The sequence below is a fragment of the Eschrichtius robustus genome, chromosome 12, assembly GCF_028021215.1.
Source record: "Eschrichtius robustus isolate mEscRob2 chromosome 12, mEscRob2.pri, whole genome shotgun sequence".
NCBI lineage: Eukaryota > Metazoa > Chordata > Mammalia > Artiodactyla > Eschrichtiidae > Eschrichtius > Eschrichtius robustus.
In genome coordinates, this window is record NC_090835.1 from 1,938,895 (window position 1) to 1,964,954 (window position 26,060).

At 41.4% G+C, this 26,060-nt stretch overlaps 1 protein-coding gene across 1 annotated transcript in view; it reads left to right on the top strand.

The window, feature by feature from the left end:
- The window catches only part of CNBP (CCHC-type zinc finger nucleic acid binding protein), a 55,676-nt gene that overhangs the window by 18,899 nt on the left and 10,717 nt on the right, over positions 1-26,060 (top strand). The gene's annotated exons all lie outside the window — the stretch shown is intronic.

A 26,060-nucleotide genomic window follows, 5' to 3' on the forward strand; every position in this document is an offset into this window, starting at 1 on the left:
GAATACTATGCACATTTCTTGACACCTCACTTTTTTTTTTTTTTTTTTTTTTTTACCATAGCATGCATATTCCTCAAGGCCGATAGATACTAATTTAACTTATTCTTTGAAGTGGGTTTATAATATTTTACATTAAGGATCTATTGTAATTTATTATATTTTCCTGATGATAAACATTCCTATCAGTTCCAGGTTTTTTGCCTCTAAAAACAATACTGCGATAAAACATCCATCTACATATATTTTTCTATACTGGTACTTTGGGACTTCCCTGGTGGTCCAGTGGTTAAGGTGTCACCTCCCAGTGCAGGGGGTGCCGGTTCAATCCCTGGTTGGGGAGCTGAGATCCCACATGCCTCGCGGCCAAAAAATCAAAACATAAAACAGAAGCAATATTTTAACAAATTCAATAAAGACTTAAAAAAAAAAAAAGATATACTGGTACTTTTATATCTGCGGGCCTGATTCTCCAAAATGGGATTTGCAAGGTCAAAAAACATATTTATTTGTATTTTTAATTTTTTAAATCAACTTTTTGCAGATACCATGTTCACGCAGTAAAATGCTCCCCTTTTCAGTGTATGAGTCAGTGAGTTTTGACAAGCGTATTCACCAGTATCACCACCAACACAACCCAGATACACAACTTTCTACCCCCCAAGGTCCTTGCACCTTCGCAGGAGAGCCTTTCCCCCACTGCCCATGCAGTTTCCCGTTTCCTGGGACTTCATGTGCCTGGGATCACTCAGTGTGTAGCTGTCCGGGTTTGGCTCTTTCACTTGGCCCAACGACATAGACATTCATCCACCTCGTGGCTCATCTCGGAAGTTTCTTCCTTTTTGCTGCCGAGTGTAATTTTGAGAGAACCAAGTTACTTTCCAAAAAGGTCATAGCTGGCCACAATCCTACCAGCAATGGACAGGAATGTCTTTTTCCCTGAATCTTTGCAAGCACTGGGTGTTCTCATTCTTTTCAGTTTTTGCCAATTCCACAGATGAAAATGAGTATCTCATTATTGCCTGAATTTGCATTTCGCCAACTGCCGAGCTTGCGCTTCTTGGATTTCCTCTTTTATGAATTGTCTGTATAGATCATTTACCCATTTTTCTATTGGATTTTGATTTCTAGCAATTCTTTGTTTACTAAAGATGTTAACCTTTGTTGTAGATATTATCATTTTTTTCCCTGATCTATCCTTTGTCTTCTAACTAACTTTTTAAGTGTTTTTTGTCATAAAACTTAAAATTTCAAGTAGTCAAATATGAGTATCTTTGCTTTTATAGCTTCTGGATTCCCTGATAAGCATAATGTCTATGTACTTTCGTGTTCTGTTTCTTCACTTAAGATGTAAGCATTTCTCATGTATTACAGTCTTCAAAATTATAATTGTTAACGGCTGCACAATATCGCATCCAGAGATAGCCCATAAATTAATGAAAATTATTCTTCTCTTGGATACTCAATTTTTCACTTTTTAGTGAAACCTCCTTGTGCACATGCCTTTTTCTAGTTATTAATTTAATTACTTGCAATAAATTCCCAAGAGTAACGCCCTAGGTTTTGAATGTATTATGTGATATATATATATTTTTTTTTGGTTGCGCCGGGCTTGCAGGATCCTAGTTCCCCAATCAGGGATTGAACCCAGGCCCTCGGCAGGGGAAGTGCAGAGTCCTAACCACTGGACCACCAGGCATTCCCCATTATGTCTTTTTAAAAATATATCAGTAATCTAGAGAAATACCGGCACAGCGTCATTAATGATTTCATATTTGAGTATAAAACGGGGCTAATAATAGACCTAGAGGGTCAAGGGATGACACAGCAGCCCCATGTGTGCCTAGAACCCTCTGCTATCTGGTTTGTGGTAGAAAAAAACCAGAAACGATGTTACCTGCTCTGCACATCCCCATACCTCATTTAGGGGTCCCGTCTCTCCCCTCTCCCCGCTCCCACCTCCTCTTTACAGCTGCGTAAACAAGCTCGGAGCTGAGTGGGTAGAGCCAGGACTGGATCCCAGCTCTGAACTGACTCCAGAGCCTGGTCCTCAGCCTGTGTCCGTGAATAAAGTAATGTTTGTAGAGCACAGATCTCATTACAGTTTACAAAGGCCCTTTCACAGCCATTAACAACGGGATTCCCTCCCTGCTTTTCTCAGCCCAGTGAATGCCTTCTCATTCTTCAAGACACAGGGGAAATATCTCCTCCTCTGAGCAGTCTTCCCTCATTCTCTCGGGATGGTCTTACCATTTACACACTGTATTTTAGTTTGTCCTTTACATCAGTCCCCCTGACTACGCCCGGCTCCTCTGGCCCAGTGGGTCTCTGGAGGAGGGCAGGAAGTGCCTTTGCAGGTGGAGCCTCAGGAGGGGTCCAGCATGGTGAGATCAGCTTGGTGGCAGGATGGAGGTGGGCAGTGGAGCTGGGAAGGCTGGCTGGGGCTGGGTCACTGAGAACCTTGCTTGCCACGCAACAGGCTGGACTCTGTTCCCGGGTCAGTATGGAGCTGGTAGAGGGGCTTAAATATGACTCCACTTGAGTGAGTGGGTGGTGGTTGTGTGCAGGCTGGTGACAGTGAGGGCCTAGCGGAGGCAGCTGGGCTGAAAGAAAAGGAAGGGTCTGGATTCCAGAGAAAAACTGGATTTTTTTTTCTTTTTAACATCCTTATTGGAGTATAATTGCTTTACAATGTTGTGTTAGTTTCTACTGTATAACAAAGTGAATCAGCTATATGTATACATATACCCCGATATCCCCTCCCTCTTGCGCCTCCCTCCCGCCCTCCCCATCCCACCCCTCTAGGTGGTCACAAAGCACCGAGCTGATCTCCCTGTGCTATGTGGCTGCTTCCCACTAGCTATCTATTTTACGTTTGGTAGTGTATATATGTCCATGCCACTCTCTCACTTTGTCACAGCTTACCCTTCCCCCTCCCCATATCCTCAAGTCCACTCTCTGGTAGGTCTGTGTCTTTATTCCCGTCTTGCCACTAGGTTCTTCATGACCTTTTTTTTTTTTTTTTTTTCTTAGATTCCATATATATGTGTTAGCTTACGGTATTTGTTTTTCTCTTTTTGACTTACTTCACTCTGTATGACAGACTCTAGGTCCATCCACCTCACTACAAATAACTCAATTTCGTTTCTTTTTATGGCTGAGTAATATTCCATTGTATATATGTGCCACATCTTCTTTATCCATTCGTCTGTTGATGGACACTTAGGTTGCTTCCATGTCCTGGCTATTGTAAATAGAGCTGCAATGAACATTTTGGTACATGACTCTTTTTGAATTATGGTTTTCTCAGGGTATATGCCCAGTAGTGGGATTGCTGGGTCGTATGGTAGTTCTATTTTTAGTTTTTTAAGGAACCTCCATACTGTCCTCCATAGTGGCTGTATCAATTTACATTCCCACCAACAGTGCAAGAGAAAAACTGGATTTTGAAACAATAAGTCTTGGCCACTGTAGTGTCTGCTGCTATTCAGAACGCCTAGATGGATTTCTCCCTTGAGAACTTTCCAGGCCAGCCAGGGTGGGCTGTATACATGCTTTGGGGGTGGACATGGCATCGAGGTAAGGGCTTGAGACTGGGTGCAGGCGCTGGGGCCGGTCTGCCTGGGCCGATACCCGACCTCTCTGTGTATGAGTGCTTTTCAGCATTAAAGTGAGAAGAGCATCGAGCATCTCGCTGTGCTGTTGGGAGGGGTAAGAGCTGAGGGGGGCAAAGTGCTTGACACACACGGAGCAGCCAATAAATATAAGGTATCATGGGTATCAGAATATTACAAGTTATCCCAGGGAGGGGAGTGCTCCTGTTGGCCTCCAGCAGCCATAAGAGTGAGTCAGAGAAGAGCCAGAGGGAGGGCAGGGCACCTGCACCCCAGAGACACAGACGCAGAGAATCTAGGGGCTTCCTTGTCAGGGGCGTAGAGGAAAATGGGATTTCCATGTGCACACCGTAAACGCACAACTTATGAATCTTGTGTCTTCTCCTTGTGGCCAGCTCCCAAATATTTGTTAAATGAATGAATGCTTCCAAAATGTTTAAAAAATATTTGCAATTTTTTTATTAAAAATTTTTTTTTAAATTTTTAATACAATTTTAAAGGTTACTTTGTATTTACAGTTATTACAAAATGTTGTACAGTACGTCCTTGAGCCTATCTTACACCCAATAGTTTGTACCTCCCACTCCCCCATCCCTATGTTGCCCCTCCCCCCAGATTATGTTTTTATGAAAAAATGCTTCATTAAAGAAACTTTAGACAGTAGACGTTGTCAAAGCTATTTAGTGAATTGAGTTATAGTCGCACCACTTGCTGTAATAGAGTGATGTGGTAACTTGGGCAGCCTTTTCAAATGACTTGTATTTATTGTAAAATTATTCAACCTAACAAAAATTGTCCAATATATTGATACGAGTATCTAATCTACCCAAGCATCCTATTGAACAACAGCACACACGGCAGATTTCTGTGAGGTAGGGGCAGAGGCCATACCTGGTACCATAACTTCTAGGTGGTATCATGTTAGGGTGGCCCCTCCTTGCAGCTGTCTAGGCCTTTACTCACTGTGGGTTGGATCCAGGACAAGGGCTCCCCCACCGGAAGGAGGGCCAGAGCCTGCAGCCAGAGACTCCCCCCACTTCCAGAGTTGGAGAGTGGAGGACAGCATGCCGCCCTGCTGCGCTGGGTACAGATGCCACCATGCTCAGGGATCCTGAACTCCAGAGTGGGGCGTGGCCCTCTGATCTGATAGGCTCCATGCAAATGAGCAACCCCTGGCACGTTGGTCCTAGGGATGACAGGTGTACCTCTGGCCCTGCTGTAGGTCTTAGGAACATGCAAACAGCAACCCCCGCGTATTGTGTTATGTTGACTCACCCTCGGATAGGGCAGTCCCCAGGGGCTGGTAATCGGTAAGATCCTGAACCATATTTCGACAGACCCACTCGACACACATCAACCAAAAGGAAGAAAAGCATAATTTCTCATAATCCCACCACTGCATTTTGTAGAGGTTATGTGTGTGTTGTGTATGTATGTATATGTTGTTATGTCTTACATATGTGCACAGACACATATTTTGAAAAAATTAAAACAAAAACTACAGCAATAAAAATGGGATAATACTGCACATATTGTTACATACCTGAGTTTTTACTTAAGCAAAAATTAATGGATATGTTTCTGGGCTTGTCACTTTTTAACTAGGTTGTCTTGAGCAAGTTACTTCACTCCCTATGCGTCAGTATTCTCATCTATAAATACAAGTATTTTATCACAGTGGGTTATAGTGTAAGGATTAAATGAGATAATACATATGCCTAATTGGGGTCTAGTAAATGTTAGTTACTATTATTAAGTGATCAAATATTCTTCTCCAATAGTTTAAATGGCTGTATAACATTCCACTGTGTTGATACACTGACATCTGTTAAATAAATATATATTGATATAATACAAATATATTTACATGTAATTTATATTATATTTACTTATATATGTGATATATCTCTGGCATATGAATTGATATATTGGTATAATGGCATATGTGTATACTGCCGTATGTTTATATGTATGCTATTATATCAATACATATATGTATTATACATATAAAACCAATTCCTTAAGACATTTAGGTTGTTTCTTCTTTTTCGGTATTATAAACAATTATCTTAGTCTTATCTGGGCTGCTATAACAAATTATCTGGCTGGCTTAAACAGCAGACATTTATTTCTCACAGTTCTGGAGGCTGGGAAGTCTAAGATCAAGGTGTTGGCAGAGCTGGTGTCTAGTGAGGGTCCGCTTTCTGGTTTGCAGACAGCTGTCCCCTCATTGTATCCTCATATGGCAGAAAAGGAGCATGCTCGCTCCCTGACCTCTTCTTAGAAGGGCACTAATCCCCCTCATGAGGTCTCCACCGTTATGAGCTAATTACCTTCCAAAGGTCCCACCTCCTAATACTATCACACTGAGGATTAGAGTTTCAATACAAATTTTGGGGGGACATAAACATTCAGTCTGTAACAACAATCCTTCAGTGAATATGCATATAACTAATAGTTGTGCACATCACTGAATATTTCATTAGGATAAATACCCAGAAGTGAAATTGATGAGTTAAATAAAATCTTATCTTAAATATTTTTCCAGTTGTTACATATTTTATTTTATTTTATTTTTTTATTTTTATTTTTTTTCGTATTTTATTTTTAAAACCAAAGTTAACTCATGCTGGAATGCTGTGGAATCAGGAAAAGCACGGTCAATTAATTTCACCCACTTCTTAACACTTCACAGAGGGGAGTCGTACAGAGTCTATGACTGGGAGACTCATCTGCGTTGTGGTAGGAAGTTGTGCTGAGTTCCAAGTCACCACTGTATAGTATTCCACTGCCACACCTGTTTTACTGCCTCCTCTTAGTTTCTTCTACCTTCAACAATGCATTACTAATATCCAGATTCTACTCAACATCTTAGGTTTACATTTGTAGGCTAAGAGTAGAAAGAATAACTGCTATTTCCTCTGGAAAATTTCTTTTATGAAAATCCTCATATTGTAATGGACTGAAATTACTGCATAACTAAAATTATTGTGTAACTCAGCCTCAAAACTCTTAACTTGGACACATTAAATTTTTTTCATTTCTCTCTCAAGAAACCTTAAAGGCTGCCTGCCCCAGGTGCTCTGATGAGAATAAAATCATCAATTGAAAATTTCAGGAAAACTTTCTCCTTTGAAGAAGGTTGCTTCTGGTACTTCCCTGGTGGTCCAGCAGCTAAGACTCCACGCTCCCAATGCAGCGGGCCCGGGTTCAATCCCTGGTCAGGGAACTAGAGCCCGCATGCCGCAACTAAGATCCGGCGCAGCCAAATTAAAAAAAGAAAAAGGGTTGCTTTTATCTTGCTGGGCTCTGTGCCCAAGTTTATTCCCCAAAGCCTGGAATTGAAAGCACTCTTGGAGATCCCAGTCCAACCCTCTCATTTTACAGAAGAGAAAGCAGGTCCAGAGAGGGGCAGTGGGTGGTCCACCATCACCCTATTAGCTGGTGGCAGAGGGGACCTGGAACCTCTGTCTTCGGATGCCAAGTCCTGTGGCCTTTCTGCTGGAGCACACACTGTGTCCTAAGCCATGACCTTGGCCAGCCCCTACCTCTGCTCTCTCTCCTTCCTCTCTGGGTCCTTAAGATGACTGAGCAGACAGCCCCTGTGCGAGCCCAGATGACTCAGAGTTGAGGCCTAGGAGGGGGCAGGGTGGGGCCGTAGGTGGTTCAGGATTGGCCAGTTACTCACTGGATTGGGTGAGACACTCAGACTGGGAATTGGAGAAGGCCCAGTTGAGCTGGGCCAGAAGGACTGGGTGTCGGCCAGGACCAGCCGAGGAGCCTGAAAAGGCAGAGAAGGGCCCTGCCCACCAGCCAGGATGCACGCACTTTGAGTTCTGCAAAGCTGTGGAGCCACTGAAGGGTTTTTTGTTCATTTGATTTTGTTTACTTGTTTGTTTTGGTGGGGGAAAATATATATAATTCGCCATTTTCACCATCTTAAAGTGTGCCATTCAGTGGCATTAATCACAGTGTTGTGCAGCCATCACCACTATCTATTTCCAAAACTTTTCCATCACCGCACACAGGAACTCTGTCCCCATGAAGTAATAGCTCCCCACTCACCCTTGCTTCCCACCCTTGGTAACCTCTCGTCCACTCTATGCCTCTATGAATTTTCTCACGATAGGTATTTCATATAAGTGGAATCGTATAGTACTTGTCCTTTTGTGTCCAGCTTATTTCACTTAGAAGTGTTTTAAAGATTTGCCCATGTTATAGAATGTGTCAGAATTCAATTCCCCCATCCCCCCCCCCCTTTTTTTGGTGCTGAATATATCATGCTTTTGTTTTTATTTTGGTAGAATATACAGAACATAAAATTTACCATTTAACCATTTTTAAGCGTACAGTTCAGTGGTATTAAGTACGTTCATGTTGTTGTGTAACCATCACCACCATCTCCAGAATTTTTTCATCTTCCCAAACTGAAACTCTGTCCCCATTAAACGCTAACTTCCCCCTCCCTGCTCCATGCCCTGCCAACCCCCATTCTACTGTCTGTCTCTATAAAGCTGACTCCTCTAGGGACCTCATCTAAGTGGAATCATACAGTATTTGTCCTTCCGTGACAGCTTATTTCACTGAGCATAATGTCTTTCAAGGTTTATCCATGTTGTAACATGTATCAGAATTTCATTCATTTTTTTTTTTTTGGCCATGCCACGCAGCATGTGGGATCTTAGTTCCCCAGCCAGGATCGAACCCGCAGCCCCTGCATCGGAAGGGGAAGTCTTAACCACTGGACCGCCAGGGAAGTCCCCAGAATTTCATTCACTTTTAAAGCAGAATATTTGTTTATCCACTGTATATCCACTCATTCTGTTTATCCATTCATCCATTGTTGGACATTTGGGTTGTTTCCACCCCTTGGCTACTGTGAATAATGCTGCTGTGAACACCGGTGTGCAAATGTCTATTCAACTCCCTGCTTTCAATTCTTTGGGGGTTTATACCTAGAAGTGGAATTGCTGAATCATACAGTAATTCTATGTTCAATTTTTTGAGGAACCACCAAAGTATTTTCCACAGTGACTGTACCATTTCACTTTCCCACCAGCAATACAAGAGGGTTCCAATTCCTCTCCATCCTTGTCAACACTTGCTATTTTCTGTTTTCATTCCTTTTTATGGCAGAGTAATATTCCATTGAATGTATATATCACTTTTTATTTATTCATCATCTGTTGATGGACACTTGGGTCGTTTCCACCTTTTGACTACTGCAAATAATGCTCCAATGAGCATTGGCCTACAAGTATCTGTTTGAGTCCCTGTTTTCAATTACTTTGGGGATATACATCAGAGTGGAATTACTGGGTCATACAATAGTTCTCTGTTTAACTTTTTGAGGAACCATCAAACTGTTTTCCACAGTGGCTGCACCACTTTACATTCCCAGGAGTAATGTACAAGAGTCACTCCAGTGTTGTGAAGAAAATAACCTTCTCCAAGCCACCTCCCTCCTAGCCTGCTTTAGCATTTTTCAGGGATTAGGAAGTCACTTCTCCTGTATAAACTGCTTATTTCTGGGCTATTTCAGTGCCACACCTGAGGGTTTCTTTTCTTTTTGGTGTCAGTATTTAATTCTGTAGTGATTACCTCTCTCCTTAATGCTAATACATCTCACTGTATAAAAATGGTCAGCAAAACAGATTTCCCTTATTCCAGAATATTTCTGTTTTGTTGTATATTTTCTCCTGTCCTTGAAAACCTTCTTATTAGAGCCTATTGGATTTCAGGAAAGGGTTGGTGTCCTGGCTCTGTGACCATCAGCAAGTCGCTGAAGTTTTCTGGGCTTGTTGCTTTGTGGAGGACGTTGGGAGGTGTGAAGTCTGAGTTATTTTTTTCAGAAGACTGTCTTGCTACTTGGAATAAAAGAACATGGTTATATAGTATATTTTCACAATATTTCTGATATTCTCAAGTTTCATGTTGAGCTTTTAAAACTGAGCTCCTAATTATATTTAAACATTTTTTTAAAATTTCAGTCCATATGGAATCATTCAAGTTCACACTCCACATGCAGTTAAAGTATTGTTATAATTATTTGTATTCATCTTTATTTTTTAAAAATTTTATTGAAGTGTAGTTGATTTACAATGTTGTGTTAATTTCATCTGTACAGCAAAGTGTACAGTTATACATATATGTGTATATATATATTCTTTTTCATATTCTTTTCCATTATGGTTTGTTACAGGATATTGAATATAGTTCCCTGTGCTATACAGTATTACCTTGTTGTTTATCCATCCTGTATATAATAGTTTGCCTCTGCTAATCCCAAACTCCCATTCCTTCCCTCCCCTACCCTGGCTGTATCCATTTTTAAATAACAGTATTTATCTTGTCTTGAATTTTCCTCCTATGGTGGATGTTGATAAAATCATCAAGGCAGCTTTTATTTGTCACAATTTATACACTTGGAGGCCATCTTTTAAATTTGGTCAAAACCAGTAAATACCATGCAATTTTACATACATACACAGACATAAATATATATTTACACTCTTCATAATAATATAAATATATAATATATATACTTATACATACAGACTATAACCACATTTTTTATGGTGATACAATGTAAGAAAGTTGGATTTTTTTTCTAGATGCACCAGCAGTTATTGCTTTGACTTTTCAGTTTGATAAATTTACAATAGGAAGAGGTGATAAAATTACGGTACTTAGAAAATATTATATGAAAAAGTATATATAGTAAAATATTAAAGTACAAGAATAGGGCTTCCCCGGTGGCGCAGTGGTTGGCAGTCTGCCTGCCGGTGCGGGGGACACGGGTTCAAGCCCTGGTCTGGGAGGATCCCGCATGCCGCGGAGCGGCTGGGCCCGTGAGCCACAATTGCTGAGCCTGCGCGTCTGGAGCCTGTGTTCCGCAACAGGAGAGGCCGCGATGGTGAGAGGCCCGCGCACCGTGATGAGGAGTGGCCCCCACTTGCCACAACTAGAGAAAGCCCTCGCACAGAAGCGAAGACCCAACACAGCCATAAATAAATAAATTAAACCTTATTTAAAAAAAAAAAAAAGTACAAGAATAAATCATTAACTGCTTTATATGTTGCCGTTTTCTATAGACTAAAAATTTCCTTGCACCAATTAATGCTCGCCTTTTATAAAGATTTGTATAATACAAACCACAATTTATGTTAGTTGGCTTGTCCTAGATTAGGAGGGCCTGAAATATTTTGCTTATGGACTCTGCCAACTCATTTGTATCTGTTTCTCAGAAGCACAGTTCCAGGACACAGGCTGATTATCTCAGAGCCTGCCTGATAAAGTAAAATATCTAAAAGCAAGCAATGTTTATAGTTGCTCTGATTCAGCACAATTTAGATTCTCTTTTGGCAAAAAAAACTAAATAATGCTCTGCCGCTTCTCAGCCACGGTCAGTAGAGACGTTTGAGCTCCTTGTGCAAATGACCATCCTTGCAAAGGCAGCAGCCTCTGGAGACGGTGGTTACCCTGTCTTTAGGTCACCTCCACACAGCACGTTCATTTGCTAAATCAGGACTGATTTGTACTGTTGTAGTTTTAATTTGAAACAAAATGGAGAAATAAAAATTCAGATAGAGACTTAAAAAGAAAGGAAGTTCTGCCAGTCACAAAAAGACAAGTGCTGTATGATTCACTTGCATGAGGTCCCTAGAGCAGTCAAATCCATAGAGACAGAAAGGAGGATGGCGGGGGTGGGGGTGGGGGTGGGGTCACGGGCTGGGGGAGGGGGAGGGGGAGGGGGAGTTAGTGTTCAGTGGGGACAGAGTGTCAGTTTGGGAAGATGAGAAAGTTCTGGAGGAGGATGGTGGCGGTGGATGCACAACAGTGTGAGTGTACTTAATGCCACTGGACTGTACACTTAAAAATGGTTCAGAAGGTAAATTTTATGTTGGGTATATTTTACCACAATAAAAAAATTCAGAAGGGGAATCTACCCCCAATCCGTGTGGCTTGGTACATCTAGGCCATGGTTTGTTAAACAGAAATCTGCTTAGTTTTCCTTTACTGAACACTGAGCCTTTTATTTTAAATTGTATAAATCAGTTTAAAACACAGAGAGGTGGAGATTTGGACATTGTTTTTTAGATGGTTAATCCTTCCAGATTAAAGTTATTGTCGGACTCAGCTCCGATGCTGCAGATTCAGTGATGTCAGTACTCAGGGCCATGACTCTGCCCTGTAACACGGGGTGGCCACATGATGCCAGCCTACTCCCAGACCATGTGGGATTAAAATAGGAATGAGTAACAGAGAGAGATCTGGAAAGCCCCCCCAGATACTTGGAGATTAAACCGCACACTTCTAAATAACATGTGGGTTAAAGAAATCTCAAAGAAACTTTTAAATATTGTGAATATACAAAGAACTCTTAAAACTCAACAATAAGAAAAAGAACAACTCAATTTAAAAATGAGCAAAACAGCTGAACAAGCACCTCACCAAAGATGTAGAGATGGCAGATACACATGTGAAGAGATGCTCAGTGTCATACGTCATCAGGGAACTGCAGATTAAAAACAGTGATGAGGGGCTTCCCTGGTGGCGCAGTGGTTGAGAATCTGCCTGCCAATGCAGGGGACACGGGTTCGAGCCCTGGTCTGGGAAGATCCCACATGCCACGGAGCAACTGGGCCCGTGAGCCACAATTGCTGAGCCTGTGCGTCTGGAGCCTGTGCTCCGCAACAAGAGAGGCCGCGATGGTGAGAGGCCCGCGCACCGCGATGAAGAGTGGTCCCCGCTTGCCGCAACTAGAGAAAGCCCTCGCACAGAAACGAAGACTCAACACAGTCATAAATAAATAAATAAATAATAAATAAATAAATAAATAAATAAATAAATAAAAGAACGTGAATTTCTTAAAAAAAAAAAACAAAACAGTGATGAGATATCACTACACGCCTGTCAGAGGGCCAAAAACCAAAGACTGACAACGCTGGCGAGGACGCGGAGCAACATGAATTCTCACTCGTTGCTGGTGGGAAGGCAAATGGTACAGTCACTTTGTAAGACAGTTTGGCAGACTCGTACAAAAGTAAACATACTCTTACTGTATCCAGCAATCATACTCCTTGGTATTTACCCAAAGGAGGTGAAAATTTATGTCAACAGAAAAGCCTGCACACAGGCATTTATAGCAGTTTTATTTATAATTACCAACACTTGGAAGCAACCAAGACATCCTTCAGTAAATGAATGGATACATAAACTGTGGTACGTTCAGACAACGGAATATTATTTGGCAGTAAAAAGCAAGGAGCTATCAAGCCATGAAAAGCTGTGGAGAAAACGGAAATGCGTATGACTAAGTGAAAGAAGCCCATCTGAAAAGGCTACAAACTGTATGATTCCAACTCTCGGACACGCTGGGAAAGGCAGAACTAGGGAGATAGTGAGATGAGTGGTGGCTGCCAGGATTTCCGGAGCAGGGGTGTGGGAGCTCTGTGCTCTCCACTCAGTTTTGCTCTGAACCTAAAGCTGCCCTAAAAAAAAATGTCTGGAATTAGGTAATGGTTGCATGGCTCTGTGAAAGTACTGAAACCCAGTGAACTGTACACTATAAAGGGGTGACTTTTTTTTTTTTTAATTTATTTTATTTATTTATATTTGGCTGCGTTGGCTCTTCGTTGGTGCGCACAGGCTTTCTCTAGTTGTGGCAAGCGGGGGCTACTCTTCATTGAGGTGCATGAGCTTCTCACTGCGGTGGGGCTTCTCTTGTTGCGGAGCACGGGCTGTCGGCGTGCGGGCTCAGTAGTTGTGGCGCACAGGCTTAGTTGTTCTGCGGCATGTGGGATCTTCCCGGACTAGGGATTGAACCTGTGTCCCCTGCATTGGAAGGCGGATTCTTAACCACTGCGCCACCAAGGAAGACCTAAAAGGGTGACTTTTATAGCATATCTGGATATTAAAAATAGCTCTATTCTTCCCACTTATTCTCATAAAAGTCTTGGATTGGATGGTAAGAGTGAACGAGATGGCAAGTCTTGAGGTATTTTTGCCAAAATGATTAACTGACCACAAATGTTGGAGAATCAATGCTTTGTTACAGAGAGTAAAAATGACCTGAAATAATGACTCTTTGTAAGGTCCTGTGGGTTGTTTTCTGATATTCAGGTAATAACTAGTAAATGGATAGCACTTTACAGTGTAAAAAGCGCTTCTGACATACATTATTCTAAACTCACAACCCTCTCTGGTGAGGTAAGTGTCAACCTTCCCTTTGTGTGGTGGTTCCATTTAAAAACTATTTGTATTAATATCGATTCTGGAGATTCCACATTGTCTGCTGTATCATCGCAAAGGCAGCATAAAACCCATGCCAATGACGTTGTCACCGGTATGGTGCTGGAAGGTACTTAGGAAACAGGAAAAGCCTGTGGAAGATGCCTTGTTTTAGCAACTTTCTAGTGAGATCTGAGAAATGCTGGCTCTGAGGATCACGGGCAGTTTGGGCAATCTCAGGAGTGATGCGGACGGGGACAGTCCTCGTGCACTCCGTAATGATCCCCTGTAGGCCTCTGCTAGGAGCTGCTACTGTAAACCTTAGTCACATCTTGCCTACCCTTGACCTTGGAGGGTCTACAGTTTAGAATCATGTAATGAAACTAAGCCGTGTGTTTTCCAAAACTTCCTATGATTTGACTTTTCAGAATTCTCTTCTTTTCCCTATTGCAGATCTTAAACTACAGTTTTATTGTTTATGTCCCTACATAATAACCCAAAGTTCTGTCCTTTATAGAAGAATGTATAAAGGTCTTAAAAGATGGTAGGAGAAGAAAGTAGGTAAGGGTCTGTGGTTATGATGTGAACAGCCTTGAGGAGATTGTATTTGCTAGCCTCTCCGTGAAATCTACCACAAAGGGTTTAATGGGGTCTCCAAGAAGGACCCATGGATGAAATCCTGGAAAAGCTAAGACTGTTGGCTAATGTCCCCTAACCTCTCCGGGGAAAGTGATTTATTGGCTCTATTCAGCTGGGGCCACCACCTAAGAGTACTGGAAAGATAATAGTAAGGAAGGGGAAAGGGAGTGAAAAGGAAATAAAAACCAGAAATCAAAGACAACTTTCACCTCCAGTGGGGTCTTAGATCCCCCTGAGGCCCAGTCAACACACTTGGGGTTGTTTATCTTGAGAGGGGGTTTTACCGTCTGTGTTATTCTTCCAATCTTCCAATCATGAAGGGCGTGTAAGGTGCTGCATGCAGGCGTGTGTGTGTGAACACACACACACACACACAGAGTGAGAGACTGTTGCTCTGCACTTGAGATGCCGCCTGTGGCTAAAAAGACCTTCCACCTACCGCCTACACGGAATTTTTAGACATACACGACATGCAGGGGCTGGACCTCTCCAAAGTCCCTTCTGCTAACACTTCACCCCCTCCCCACCCCCACCCAACAGCCCTGCAGACAGCTGCCCCTGAAGAGCAAGGCAGCAGGAAAAGCTGGTGGACCTGCGAGTCTGCAGACATTCGAATGTCCCAGCGCCAGCCCTGCTCCGGCTTCTTCTGTCTGAAGACTCTGCACACAGAAGACGGAAGCGGCAGGAGCTTGGTTCTGTCCTCTTATTTTCCCCTTAATTTAAAACACTGTCAGTCCTCCAGGATAGTTGACCATTGTGTTGATTCTTCAACAGCTTTCTTGCCATATTCAAGAAAATCTTGGGTTTTACGTTTAATGGCAGTAGTGTATTTCTTGAGGCTCTTTTCTTCCACCCTGATTATCACACAGATTACTCTGACAGCGGACCCTGAAGGCCCGTCAGAGCCCAAAGGCAGACCCCAGGCCAGTCGACAGGCTCTGAAGACGCTGCCCTGGGTACTTTCCTCTCCTCCTCCGCCGATAGACGGTCCTTTGAATTTCACTAGGTTTCCACACTGGCTCCACTGGCACGGCCGTGACTCCCTTTTGTCGTACCCACCTATCCTTTTGACTCTTCACATTTGTGTACTTCCTCTGCTCTTATTTACTTCATGTTTATTTTTAGATTAACTCACATTTTATTCTTATTTTAAGTGGAAACTTTTGGAAGCAACCTAAGTGTCTTTTGACAGATGAATGGATACAGAAATTGTGGTACATATAAACAACTAAATATTATTCAGTTGGAGGAAAAGGAGGAAATCTTGCCATTTGCAACAGCATGGATGGACCTCGAGGGCGTTATGCTAAGTGAAATAAGCCAGAGAAAGACTAATACCATATGATCTCACTTATATGTGGAATTAAAAAAAAAAAACACAATCGAGCTCATAGAAACAGAGGACAGATTGGTGGTTGCTGGGTTGTGAGAGGTTGGGTAGGTGAAAATCAGTGAAGGGGGTCAAAAGGTACACACTTCCAGTTATAAAATAAATAAGTCCTGGGAATAGATTGTACAGCATGATGAATATAGTTAATGATACTGTATTGCGTATTTGAAAGTTGTTGAGAGAACAGGTCTTTTTTTTTTTTTGGTATGAAGTGTTTTTGTTTGTTTTTTATTGAAGTAAAATTGATTTACAGTGTTGTGTTAGTTTCAGGTATACAGCAAAGTGATTCAGTCATACATACATATATATCTATTTTTTCAGATTCCTTTCCCTTATAGGTTATTACAAAATATTGAGTAGAGTTCCCTGTGCTATAGTGTAGGTCCTTGTTGGTTATCTAATGTATATATAGTAGTGTGTATGTGTTAATCCCAAACTCCTAATTTATCCCTCCGAGAGAATAGGTCTTAAAAGTTCTCATCACAAGGAAAAAATGAGTAACTGTGGTGAAGGATGGTAACTAGACTTTTGTGGTGATCATTTTGCAATATATACAAATATGGAATCATTGTGGTGTATACCTGAAACTAATATAATGTTATATGTTAATTATATCTCTGTAAAGACAATGTACAAAATCTGCGACTTTCTCTCAGATGGTTCAGCCATAAAATAAAACATCTATGTGTGTATGTCCAAAAAAAAAAAGAGGAGACCCTACTGCACAAGTGAGAAAACAGCATAACTTGTACATTATGTTATCACAATAAAATGATAACATCCAAGACGGCTACTCAACACAGGGTAGGTAAAGTGTCACAGAGGAGTTAAAGTCTGGTAAGCACCAAACTGAGGCTTCCTCCTTGAGATGACACTTTATTACCATACGGCGCAATTTTAGTTGATGCTCTGTCATATACCACCTAAAGCATCCAGGCATCTCACCCTGTGAAAAACAGTAGGTTAGGGTGCTAATGCCTCCTACTTTAAATATCTACATCCCACCTAGAGAGGTCGTGCTTGAATCTATGAGATTTCTAAACCTCATAGGTTTACGACTACCCTGGTGGTGCAGTGGTTAAGAACCCGCCTGCCAATGCAGGGGACACGGATTCGATCCCTGGTCCAGGAAGATCCCACATGCTGCAGAGCAGCTAAGCCCGTGTGCCACAACTACTGAGCCTGAGCGCCACAACTACTGAGCCCACGTGCCACAACTACTGAAGCCCACGTGCCTAGAGCCCATGCTCCGCAACAGGAGAAGCCACCACAATGAGAAGTCCGCTCACTGCAACAAAGAGTAGCCCCCGCTCACCGCAGCTAGAGAAAGCCCCCGTGCGTCAACGAAGACCCAACGCAGCCAAAAATAAATAAATAAATAAATAAATAAATTTTTTTTTAAAAAAACCTCATAGGTTCAAATAATAAGATGACAAACGACTGAATAATGTAACAAAGGTGGAGCTGCCCAGCAGAGTGTGGCACATAATAATCTCACAATAAATTCTGACTGAATTTTTATGTGCAAACCATGAAATGCTATGTAAATGAGGTTATTATTATCGTAGCATACGTGGGTTGATAAAATGGCAGTCCCTGATGGAATGGGGCTGGTCAACCTGGAAGAGAGAAGGAAGTGGCCCTGGTCAACTCAGGAAATCCCTAGGAAACTAGATGTGGATTTGATTTTCCAAAAGGAAGAAAGGAGGAAGCACAGAAAAGATCGAATTCACCACTCACTTCAGTTTGGTCCAGAGCTGTCTTTGAACTCTGTGCCGCTCAAAGCAGACTTCATTTTGGATAAATCTTCAGCACCAGTAACTTTTAGAGTCAGTTGTAATCCCCCGAGAACTTTTATTGCATCAAATGAGGAAACCAACCCCTAAATAAAGGGAAAAATTACTTCCAATCATTCTTCAAATGCAAGAGAAATACTGTGATTGCTTATTCATGTGTCCAAAATATTTTATTTACTTGTAATAAATCAGTGTAGAAAAAAAATTTTTTTTAATTAATTAATTTATTTATTTTTGGCTGTGTTGGGTCTTCATTGCTGTGTGCAGGCTTTCTCTAGCTGCAGTGAGCGAGGGCTACTCTTTGTTGCGGTGCGCGGGCTTCTCATTGTCGTGGCTTCTCTTGTTGCAGAGCATGGGCTCCAGGCGTGCAGGCTTCAGTAGCTGTGGCACGTGGGCTCAGTAGTTGTGGCTTGTGGGCTCTAGAGCTCAGGCTCAGTAGCTGTGGCGCACGGGCTTAGTTGCTCCGCGGCATGTGGGATCTTCCCAGACCAGGGCTCGAACCCGTGTCCCCTGCATTGGCAGGCAGATTCTTAACCACTGCGTCACCAGGGAAGCCCTAGAAAAAGAATTTCATGACATGTGTCAGGCTAACAGAAATTGATCTTAATCACAGTTTACCTTGGTAAAACTGTGTGGAATTTGCAAAACATTTTCATATATTGTAACTGTTTGACCTTCACCACAGACCTTTGAATATCCAAAGCTTCTTTTCTTTAATATTTATTTGGTATAACATTTTATAGGTATAAATTTCATGCTCCTCGAAATCCTTTTACCTGCCTTTATGGTTTTGCTGTGGGTTGAGGGGAAATTATAAGAAACTCTCTGTTATCAGTTTCTCCATTGGCAATTTGGGGAACTGCAATGTGCATAAAAGATAATCAAGATAATTTTGGTGAGTGAATGTTTTATAAGGTAATCTATCGAATTGCAAGCTGAATTTGGAATTGTAACTCAGTTCTGCAGACCACTGCACTGTGGGTGCCGCCCCCAGCCGGGACTTCAGTGCTGATGGGAAAGACAACTCTCTGAGTTCAGAAGGACAGTGCAGGCTCTGCCAGCTCATACAATCCGCAGCTTTCTGGCCAGGATTGCAGGAGCATGGCTTCTGCATCTGCCAAGGCAGAAAGAACAAGAGGCTGAGCAGATGAGAGTCAGGAAAGAAAAGGCCTCCCTGTTACCTGAGGTTGCACTGGCTTGGGCTTGTCCAGAAGCTATTTCCCCCGTCAAAGTCACTTTGAGAGCACTGACCATACCAGAATAATCAGCATTCTCGGTGGCTGGCTGGAGGGTGAGTCAGGATTCTAAATTCTGGCTGCAGCGCTGGGGAAAATGGCAGCATCGTGAAGAAAGTACATCATGAAGTCAGCAGCTTCCGAGGGTCGAAATGCTGAGAAGCATGGGTTTGTGATGCAATAACGCGTCTGAATGCCTCCTCTGAATGAGGCAAAGGGTTTGTTAAAAGCAAACGTAAGGATGCCTGGCGTTTGCCCTGCAGCAGGCAGAGGCTTTGATGCTCTCTGGCTGGCATCCTGCATGCCACCGTTAAAACATATAGTTGGCATATAACAGAGGCAAAGGTGGTGCTACAGAGTGTTGGGGAGAGGGCAGCCGTCTCCCCGAACACAGTGTGGGCAGCCTGAATGAAACCCCTCTGTCCCTTCATCCAAATGCAAGTTTCAGAAATTCTTTATCAATTCTTACTCTTTACATCACTTTGAGAAACAATGATCACTAAACCATCAATAAACACAACGTCCATCGTATAACTGACAAAGGATTGGTATCCAGAACATATAAAGGACCCTTTCAAGTCAGTAGGAAAATGGCAAACAACAAAATAGAAAAAATGAGCAAATCAGCCTTTCTCACAAGAGGAAACTTAAATGGCCTACAAATGTATGAAGTAGGTTCAACCTCACTGTGATGTGGGAAAAAGACAAGATACCAGGTGGAAACATGTGCACACAAAAACCTTTACACAAATGTTCACAGCAGCTTTATTTGTAATACTTGAAGATTGTGTTACCAGGCAGGGCAGGTGGTCTCTGGAGAAAGAGAACCAGGCATGGCTTTCTTTCTTTTTTTTTTTTTTTAATTATTATTTTTTGAATTTATTTATTATTTTTGGCTGCGCTGGGTCTTAGTTGCTGCGCACGCTTGCCACTCTTCGTTACGGTGTGCGGGCTTCTCACTGCAGTGGCTTCTCTTGTTGCGGAGCACAGGCTCTAGGCGCACGGGCTTCAGTAGTTGTGGCTCGCAGGCTCTAGAGCGCAGGCTCAGTAGTTGTGGCGCACGGGCTTAGTTGCTGCACGGCATGTGGGATCTTCCTGGACCAGGGCTCGAACCCGTGTCCCCTGCATTGGCAGGCGGATTCTTAACCACTGCGCCACCAGGGAAGCCCCGGCATGGCTTTCTTGACATAAGAGAAGCCATTTTTGGCCTAGGCCATGTTGGGATCGAAGCCTGGCCACAGTGCTTGCCCTTGAACAGGTCTCAGTAATTAAGGATCTTAAGGGAAGTGAAGGAATGCAGGAATAAAGGAAAAGCAGTCAAGAAACAATAGTTCAGCAATAAAATAGAGTCCTAGTTCCTCCTCAAGAGATACACATAACATACATGTCTTTGAGTTCTGAAGGAACTCAACGTTGCAGCCGTTCAGTCTCTTGAGCGGAGAGATGGATGCACAGACCTATGCGTGAGACATACTTGTATAGAACTAAACAACACACACACAGAGTACAAGTAAAATTGAGGACAGCTGAACAGAATCAGTGGGCAGTATCGACTTCAACATCCTGATTGTGACATTGTATTATGCGAGATGTTACTATTGGGGGAAATTGGGTAAAGAGTACATCTGATCTCTCTGTATTATTTCTTTCAACTACACGTGAATCTACAATTATCTCAATAGAAGCAAACAAACAAGAGAGACCCCATGTTTCACCCATCAGATAGGCAAAAATTAAATCATCTCACAGTATAAAATGTTGGCAAAGATTTGAGAAACATGGCACGCTTAGCCACTGCAGCTGGGAGTATAATTTGGTATGGCCACTTTGAGAGTCACATGGCAGGCAACCAGTGAAACGTAAAATACAGCCTGTTCACTGCCAGCACCTCTCCTCTGGGTTTGTATACCGTAGAGAAACTCTCCCACACGTGCCTGAGGAGACCTGTACACAAGGGTGCTTATTACAACATTGTATAATAGCAAAAGAGTGGAAATAACATAAATACCCTCCATTAGGGAAATGGATATGGAAATGGATAAATAAAATATAGTATATCTATAATACACAGTAGTAAAAAAATAATGAACTATAAAAAAGAATACAGATATATGTGTGTATATACATTTATATGGATAGATCTCAGAAACATAATACCAAATTAGAAAAGCAAGATAAAGATTGATATTTATTCATTCAGCAACTATTTGAGTGCCTTTCATGTATAGGGAGCCATTCTAGGAGCTGGAAGTACAGCAGAAAACAGACAAAGCAAGACAAAGTCCCTGCCTTGCAGCTCTTAGGTTCTTGTAAGGGAACACAAACAAGTAAGCAGATAGATATGATATTATGTATGTATTGTTTGATATATATAAACCATATATAAAAATTATATATAACCTATATTTATATAATTAAATTATTCATATTATAGATTATATAAAAATTTTATATAATTTATACATATGGTAATATATATTACAGAATATATAATACAATATAATATTATAAATTTTACATATTTATAAAAATTTTATATTTAAATAGTCTGCCCAAGTTTATACATTTAATGTATACATACATTTATTTATGTAATATAAAAAATGGACCAGAAGGATATATACCATTTGCATGATATTGGGAGGAAGAGAAAGAAGTGGGACTTGGGGTGGGGATGGTAATATTTGGGCACTTGGAAGTGGCACTTGGGGTGGGGACTGTAATATTTAATTACCTAAAAGCCATTCTTCAGCCAGGTATAAATTCAAACATTCTCTTCTGTAGTTATAATTCATAATTGGAGGACATTTTCATAGTCCTTATGAAAATGTAGAGTCTAAAGTTTATGTTTCTTAAATTGAAGTCTGAGTATATTTCTCAAGATTGAGAAATTGATTCATCCTTGCCAAACTCATAAGTTACTAATTTATAAACTAGAATGGCCATTTGTGTAAATTTCCACAGAAAAGGGCTGGAGACACAATGAAGAAATGTATAGTATTAGATTTGGGCCCTCCTTTTCTTACCTCCACTGCAGTTAACTGGACTAATCAGGGCACAAGCACAGGTAACGGCCCTTATGACATGTGGGTGGCACCTGTTTTCGTATTAAAAACATCAGGGTTTTTTTCATATTTAAAAAAATGTATTTTATTGAAGTATAGTTGATTTATAATGTGTTAATTTCTACTGTACAGAAAAGTGATTCTGTTGTGTATGTGTGTGTGTGTGTGTGTATATATATATACACATTCTTTTCCATTATAGTTTATCACAGGATATTGAATATAGTTTCCTGTGCTGTATAGGAAGACCTTGTTGTTTATCCATTCTATCTATACCAGTTTGCTGCTAATCCCAAACTCCCAATCCATCCCTCCCCCAACCCCCTCCCCCTTGGCAACCACAAGTCTATTCTCTATGTGAGTCTATTTCTGTTTCATACATAAGTTCATTTGTGTCATATTTTAGATTTCACATATAAGTGATATCATATGGTATTTGTCTTTCTCTTTCTGACTTACTTCACGTATATGATAATCTCTAGGTCCATCCATGTTGCTGCAAATGGCATTATTTCTTTTTTATGGCTGAAGAAACATCAGTTCTTTTTAGCACTTGTAGGAACTGTGTGCAACTCTATAGGTCTTCTTTAAATTTAAATTTACAATGAGAGGATTAGACTAAATACTCTGAGATTAGACTAAATGTCCTTTTAGATTTTAGATCCTATTCACCCAATTATATAATAGTTCTTTTTAATCTTTAAAAATCAATTACATTGGGCTTCCCTGGTGGCGCAGTGGTTGAGAATCTGCCTGCCAATGCAGGGCACACGGGTTCGAGCCCTGGTCTGGGAAGATCCCACATGCCGCGGAGCAGCTGGGCCCATGAGCCACAACTACTGAGCCTGCGCGTCTGGAGCCTGTGCCCTGCAACGGGAGGGGCCACGATAGTGAAAGGCCCGCGCACCGCGATGAAGAGTGGCCCCCGCTTGCCGCAACTAGAGAAAGCCCTCGCACAGAAACGAAGACCCAACACAGCCAAAAATAAATAAATAAATAAATAAAAAATCCTTCCCCCCCCAAAAAAATCAATTACATTATGTTTATAGATTATGAGAGCTACATGATCCAATTTTACACTGTATCATGCTCTCTCAAAACACAGCATAAGACATCTTGAAAAATACTCTTTGGAAACAATTTAAACACACCATTATCTTGCTATTCACTACCTATTTCAAAGTTTAAATAATGTAGATGCTTGACATGGAATTACTGTAAAATATTTATTTATTTATTTATTTGGCTGCACCGGGTCTTAGTTGCAGCACGAGGGATCTTCATTGCGGCATGCGGGCTGTTAGTTGTGGCATGCGGGATCTTTTAGTTGTGGCATGTGGTTTCTAGTTCCCAGACCAGGGATCGAACCCGGGCCCCCTGCGTTAGGAGTGTGGAGTCTTAACCACTGGACCACCAGGGAAGTCCTGAAATTACTTTTTTAAAATGAATGCATCTACTTTTCTATTAATAAAAAAAAAGATGGGTGGTTTTATTTTGAAACTTTAAAACTATTTGCAAATAAAGTTTTTCTTTTACCAGTTAGTTTGCAGAAGTAGAGATAGTTTCAACATAAGGTCACAGAGAAGGAAGCCAACCAATGGAAAGCTCACTAAATGATTAGTCAGTGTTTCATACTTTCCTTGTCATCAGCTATCCTTCCCCACTCTGTCACTTTAAGGAGTCAATGGGAAATTGCAGGATTCGGTCTCAGTAACTACTGGGAGGCTGGAAGCTTTGTGTGAAGCACTTGGGCCGCCCTTGTTTGAAGCCTGCCCAGTCATTTATTTACTCTCTGACCTTGGGCAGATTACTTAAATTCTCTGGACCTATTTCCCCATAGGGATAATAAAAGTACTTATCTCACAGGGGTTTTGTGAAAACTTACAAAGAGGTTATAAACAATGCCTGGTGTATAGTAAGCACTCAGTAGATAATGATAATAACAATAATGATGGATAATACTTTACAGTAATTACTTTATGCCAGGCACTGTAATAAGAACTCTATATTACCTATTAGCTATTATTAGTACTGTATAACTGCTTCCTATTTCAGGATTTAGCTTAGTAAGCTATGTTTCTGCTTTAGAAGCCGACATGAGAGGTGGAAACAATTTATTCTCCTTAACCTTAGTTGCATACTTTCCAAGCGAAGTCAGAGACTATTTCCCTGTTGGCAGAGAAAACAAGACACGGAAGGGTTTAGAAGGATATACACAGTATCATCTCCATTTAACAACAGGATCTAAGGCTTGTGCTGGACAGTCGGGCATTTTAGGCGGAAATTAGGAGTTGGCAGATATTGCTGCTCAACTGGCATTCATTTGAAAGAATCCTGAATCATGCTGAATCACAGCATTTTAGCTGGTCCTTTGAGGACACTGAATACTTTCTTTTGGCCCGTGTCATCCTGCAAGATCTTCAAGGGCATGGTCTGTGTCTTAACTCACCTTTGTAACCCCTGCAATGCTGCGCACAATACCCTGGGTTAGACTGAACACTGGAGGGCAGGAGGGGATAAAATACATCTCCAGGGGAGGGAAACATAATAGGAGCCTCTTCCTTCAAATACACTTGGCAGCTTATCTTTTGAGTGGGGTGGCCTTTTCCCTTTATTTTCAAACATCGCTAGTGAAACAGGTGTACCGAGGCGCATATCCACGCAACACGAGTCACTGTAGCTCAGCTCCATCCCAGACCTTCTCTGGGTCAGTCAGAATGCCTCATGACCAGACTGGCTCTATTAATAATAGTCATTACGGAAAGCTGGACACCAGGTAGAGAGTAGTCATTGCGGAAAGCTGGACGCCAGGTAGAGAGCCATTAGCTGTTCCTCCCAGAGCCAAACAGCAAAGCCCACATTATGTTTCCATTCCTCTACTTAAGTCTTTTAAACCTATAGAAGAACATTATGTCTAATATCTTTATTTCACACCCACCCTTTTTTTTTAAATTTTTTTTTAATATTAGGAACATTCAGTCCCTGCGTCTATAATGAATAGCAAATATTTTATGTAGCACTGTGGTTGGAATGGTAAACAAAAATCAAGTCAGAAAATATTAATTTATGGTTCCTACGACAATTTTAATTCATCCTCCTGGTGTGGCGTGGAGGCACCCAGGCTGGACTTCCTACATAGGCTCTTGTGTTGCACTGACTCACTGTTAGGCCTTAGGAAATCACTAGTTGTGTCTGCAATTACCACACTACGCCTTACCTCAAGATATTATAAAGATTCAACAGTTAGGGAGGGGAAGTCCATGAAGCTGTATAAGCTTCTTGGTAATAAAACTATGTAAGCACAAAATACCGTTTTATTATTGGTAACTCTGGTGTTGCAACTTAATGCATAAAGTGCCAGGCAACTCAGTCTTATTGGAAATGGGGACTTTTCATACTTAATTTAAAAATATTTTTACTTTAAATTGCCTTAACAAAAGTTTTTAAAAAAATCATTGGTCCTTAAAATAGTCCATCCACTCTGATAATTGCTACCCTCTCTTGAGCACTACGTTGGACACAATCTGCTAAATGCTTTACAATAATTAAAGTGATTTTAATCAGGTTTAACCCTGACTCTCAGCATCTGAGCTCGTAACCGCTCTGCTATACTACCTCCTCACAACATGATTTAAGAAGCCATACAGCCTTGCGACTAGGATTCAAATGAGGTGAAACCGGGGGCAAATGAATAGCTCAAGTCTACACAGCCACCTGCGGAGCTAACGCGACAAACAAGGACTGATCACCCCAGTTTTAACATCTTAATAACAAAAGATAGGAGCGCTTACTTTCCAAGTGTTAAGTCATTAAAAGAATGAAAAGTACACTCCTGGCAGGCATCAGCCAACATGGGCCGCAGACTAACCTCAAGAGCACACCAAGTTTAGTATGAGACTGAAGTGATTTTAGGGCCTTTTAGGGCTCAAGAGACTGGGGACTCTTCCTTTTTTTTTTTTCTTTCATGTTTTTAATAAAGGCCATTCCCAAATGGGACACAAAATTCTGTTAACTTCTTAGTTTACCACTGAACAGTTTGACTTTATTCCACCATGACAGAATATCTCTGCTATATATACAATGTCTTTTGG